This window comes from Pinus tabuliformis, chromosome 4_1 (assembly GCF_031772625.1).
Source record: "Pinus tabuliformis cultivar Carrire ecotype Pingquan chromosome 4_1, CPIR1, whole genome shotgun sequence".
Classification (NCBI taxonomy): Eukaryota; Viridiplantae; Streptophyta; class Pinopsida; order Pinales; family Pinaceae; genus Pinus; species Pinus tabuliformis.
Genome location: NC_142303.1, coordinates 949,478,120 through 949,483,534, shown reverse-complemented (window position 1 = coordinate 949,483,534; position 5,415 = coordinate 949,478,120). Strand labels below are relative to the sequence as shown.

The 5,415-nt window shown below is 35.1% G+C and overlaps 1 pseudogene; it reads left to right on the top strand.

Moving 5' to 3' along the window:
- Nucleotides 1–997: 997 nt before the first annotated feature.
- LOC149179278 (putative glutamate carboxypeptidase LAMP1 pseudogene) lies at nucleotides 998–2,155 on the top strand (annotated as a pseudogene).
- The last annotated feature ends 3,260 nt before the right edge of the window (nucleotides 2,156–5,415 follow it).

Genomic DNA, 5,415 nt, shown 5'->3' with positions numbered 1-5,415 from the left:
ATGAATTAGACCAAATATGACTTTAATGGTTCAAGTCTTGGGTGTCGGGTTCAACCGAGGATGCACTCGATACAACTCATGATTTTTAAGTTATAATACAATTCAATTTCAATTTGATTTGAATCTTACAAAAATTGGGTGCAAGTGCATTGTTCAAAAATTGTTGAATTGATGCAAATTTTTTTGATGTAGTTGATTGTTGGTGTAGATTTGCCTTGGAATGTTGATGATTTCTTGAGTTTATCCTTTGCAGCTTCTTAATTGTGGGTTCTTGAACATATGTGCTTTGCTTGTTTGCCCTTACTTGTAGCTACTTGATTACAAATGCTTAAACTCCTCGATTGTATTGTTGCATGATGAAAAATTGCAACTATAGTGTCAAAACTAGACACAAAATACCATAAGCCTCCAAATAGAAATCACCATCACATGCCAAAAAATTGTACCTAATATCCCCTTATTCAAATTTCAGGTGGATCTAGGACACTTCAACACCACAAAAAAAGATATGTTTTTTATTAAATATTGGAGTACATAAGATATCAACCTTCACCTTCAAAACATTGTCATTGAAACTTCTCAAGCAATGATAATGCAAAGCTCGCAAACCCTTGAAGCAACTTGTCTTCAAAATTGAATGGACATTGACTCAACTAGTAAAAGAACTTTTCAAACATCCTAGAATTACAACCTTATCACTCCAAAAAATTATCTTCTTCTAATTCATAATCGTGTTCAAACTAAAAAAAAATATTAAAAAACACTTTTCACTATGTTTCCCACTAAAGTAATTGTGTTCCACATTAAAGTTTTAGGTCATATACCTCAAAATCTAAAGTTCATATATGAAAAAAAAATTCATTTAAGAACGTGTGCATCAAATTATATACATTATCCCTCCATTAGATAATTTATAAATTCACTTTATAAAAAGTGAATCAATTTTTCAATACTTCAAACTTCAATTCTACAAACATCACCTTTCAATGAAACTCTCATGAACTTCCCCTATGTAGTCAATCAAACGATTATTCCAATAAGAAACATATTTGTTGTAATCAAAGGACTGCATGAACCAGGCCAATATGTTATGATCAAAAATCAAAGGGACACATGGACATTTGGTGCGGTCGATCCTAATAGTAGAATTGTTACGCTCTTAGATATTTCTCAGAGATTAGGGAATCTTGTCAAGAAAGGATGGCAACCTCGAAGGACCATAGTGTTATGTATCTGGGACATTGAGGAGTATGGATCTGTAGGATCCACGGAGTGGGTAGAGGAGAACTATGATTTATTGTACTCAATAAAAGTCGCATATATCAATTTGGATTGTGTAGTCGCAGGGCCAGGTTTCACTACATCTACTACACCCCAAATGGATAATATTCTCATGGAGAAATCCAAGCAGGTTGTAGATCCTGATTATGCACCCCAAACTATCTATGAATCTTGGTTTGCAGTTAACAATAAATCTGAATCAGCTATGATTGGTAGACTAAGCGGAGGAGGCTCAAACTTTACTTCTTTCTTGCAGCACATTGGAGTTCCTGCAATAGAAATTTACTACGAGAATGATTGTCCATTATACCATTCTTTGTATGAAAACTACGTGTGGATGGAAAAATTCGGAGACCCACACTTTCACAGACATGTTGCAGTGGCAGGAATTTGGGTAATTATTTCACTCAATCTTGGTGATGATGACATTCTTCGTTTTAACTACGAGAATTATGATGATGAGCCCTAGTTATACATAGTAACTCTGGAATCACAACTCCAGGTTGTGGGGACCCCTCCCCATGTGTCAACATCATCTTCACGTGACTCAATATCATATCTCAGGATAGCTATTTCAGAAACCAAAATTGAAGAGAATGGAATGCAAGAGATCAAATCACAGTTCAGTGATTTCCAATATTTCATACCTCAGAGGAGAGATTTCAATGACCAATTACTAATGGAAGAACATGCATTTACAGACTTAGAGGGACTTCCAAGAAAACCTTGCAATAACCATTTAATTTATGAGGAAACCAACGAAAATGACTATGGCTTCTCTTCTTTCCCTACGATCTTTGAATCTCTTCAAAAGGCAACCCAAACGAATGCTAGTAAGCAATGGAATTCTCTGATACAAATTAAAGAGAATTAATAAAAATAAAAACTTAATTAAGAGATACAGAGGCATGGCAGAAAAGGTATTAAGCCTCAATGTATTGTATTTACAAATAATGATTACATAATTCACAAGATGAGGCCCTATATTATAGAATTGAGGTTCTCAAAACAAAAAAGAAATTTGGCTAATTGGTTGAACCTCCTCCACAAGTTTCTCCACAATATCTCTGTAAATGTCTCCACAAATATCTAAGTTGATTTTGTGTGATTTCACCCCTAACTTCTCTCATTATCCTCATATTTAGTCATACGTAGACTTCTAGAGTAAGTATACTTTCATTATGAATAATTTCATATTTTCTTATGAATTATTCCTTCACACACCCTTTAATAAATTCTTAATCAACATTTAATTTGGACTTAGTGATTGTTAACATATGTATGAGGCTAACACCTGTCTTATATAATTAGCCAATACTAAGTCCTTTTGTTGGCTTCTGAAGGATAATGTTTGATGCTCTAACAATCTAGGGAAATTTACTCTGCAAAATATATTGGTTTTGGCTGAAACACTCTTTCTTCTTTGAATAGGGTATAACATGGTCATCCAAGGCCTTGTCAAAGAACCAGTCTTTTCATTTTGAATGAATAAGAATGCATATCAAGAAGTTGGAGGAGAGATAGTCTTTGGCGGTGTTGATCCTAAACACGTAAAGGGTGAACATCAGTATACACTTGTTACTCGAAATGGGTTACTGGCAGGTATGTTATAGAATCATGTTAGTTTTGCATGTTTAAGATTGACTATAGGTAAGGTTAACTACATGCATATCATGTTCTTGGTATGCATCATAGTAACTGGTTGATACATTATGGGGTTATTCTACTCTTCAAACTTGATATTGTTATTTCTTTTAGTTTGATATGGGAGACTTCCTTATTGATATTCAATAAACATGTGTGCATGGAGTCCTTCATCTTATTCAATTGATTAAATGATCACTTATTATGGAACCTTATGAAAACATTGATGGCATTTTATGAACATTTAACTGCAGGTTTCTGCGTTGGGGGTTGTGCTGCTATTGCAGATTCTAGAACTTCTTTGTTGGTTGGTCCATCGATAAATCCTGTAAAACTTCAATCTTTTTTAAGTTTTCATATACAATTTGGTGGGCTCATTTGGGTCTATGCACCAAAAATATTATAAACTTCACAGAGTTGTGGCACATTTGATGCGAGCTTGTGCATTCACAAGTGACAATTGAATGCTTAATAATGCTCAGTTAATGTGTTATCATTGTAGTATGAAATATAAATAGTTAAAACTGATTTCAAGAATTTTCTCAGGTTTGAGATTCTTTTTGGTTTGTTACATTATTTAAGCCAGGCATGTCTATATGTTTTTGTAATTTTCTATACAAGGTAGGCTCTTTACTTCATTTGTTTCTCTTACGCATTGTTTTAATAAACGTTTTCCCTATATTCTATGGTTTATAGACTGTGTGTTGTTTTTAATAGTGAACCTCCTAATAATCTATAATTGTGATGTAAAGCTTTCAATAGGACTCGACGTATTCAATGCTATTTGGAAGCATATATTTCTCTTATGGTAATAAGGACTTGATACATTGTGTGCAATTATATGTCTAGTGTCTTCAGTATATCTATCCTTGTGTCAAATAGAAGTTATAAACATCCCAAAATGCCACTTTGACTCTTTTTTAATTTTTTATCTATAGTTTATGCATTCTCGAGAAAATTTAGACATGTTGGGTCAAATCTGAAGCATGGAAATGGTGTATAATGCCTCTATATACCTTATATTATACTCATAATCATTATCAAGCCTTAAATTGTCAAATGTAGCGAAAAGGCTCAGAATTTCCAAAACATAGGAATTGCACACTAATGCTTTCTCTAAGATGATATTGACTCAAAAACAAAAAGAACAAACTATACTAAAAAAAAATTGTTGATGCAGTATTTCCAAATCCCTAGGGACCCTCCTACATCAAACTCCCCTAGTTAATATAAGCATCTTGCTCATGAGGTTGTTGACAATTCAAATATTATAGGATGTCTTGATCTTTATCTTCTTCCTTCTTCCTCCTACTACAAACTCATTAACCACTCATCACTCTCCTCTGTCTGCTTTCCTTACCAACATAGGCTAGAATGGGCAACATATTTGTTTCTTACTCCCTGTTTCTTTTCTTTTTTTGTATGGAAGCTTATGTAGAAATGTAGAACCATTTATTTCATATAAATGGTTTCTTTCTATATTCCTCTACAAATTCATGAGAATTTTTCCCTCTGTTGATGGTGTTGGACCCACCAACATTCAAGGGACCACCCCGGTATGAAGTCCCAACTAGACCTCACACTGTTTGGTGTGGGAGTCCCATCCGGTATGATGGCCCAGTTGCCATTATCTTAAATATCTGCCTCAACTCTTGCTTGTTAGCACAGGAGAGTGGTCTGCTTTGTCTTCGAGAAGTGAGGTTCACGTGCCTGGTGAGTGTAAGTGTTACTTGTGTCAATGGTTCTTTCACTGTAGAGGGAGAGAGGGTGAGAGTGAGCCCCAAGTCAGTTGGGAGAAGTCCCAACTTTGCTAGGAACACACAACACAATAGGACATGCACAGCTTTTGGCGGAACATTCTACACAGTTGCGGTAGTCACAACACACAAGAGAAGATAACACGTATAACACTCAGTAGATTAGTCTGCACGAGTGCAACGGTTATTATAACAAGTTTTACATGGATGGTTTGTCTGATGTCCGAGAGATTAGTCTACACAGGCGAGACAACGTTAACAACATATACAACACATTTCCATTAACATATGTGTATTACAACAAGTGAATTAGTTCAAGTGTTAAGCACGGGTTCAAGAAACATGAATTACAAATGTTAAAGAATAGTCTTACAATAAATACAATATATGTGTGAAAACATTTTGGTCTATTAGCAGGCTTCTGAATTAAGTGAAAGTTCCAAGACACATTGGTACACCATACATCACTAACCCCATGTGAGGGAAGTTGGAGCCACTGCTTACTCCTTAAAGAAAAGATAACAGACTCTCTTCGCTATGTGGGAGGAGATGAGGTGAAAAAGTCCTTTGCAAGTACAAATGAGGGGGTATTTATAGCCAAGGGTGAAACTAACCCTTGTGGTCGTTCGACTACCCTCATGATTGTTTGACTTCCATGACTTTTCGACTTTAGATGACTCTTTGCTCAACAAGAGGGTCTCTTGGACTTCCACGTTACATTACATTGATAGAC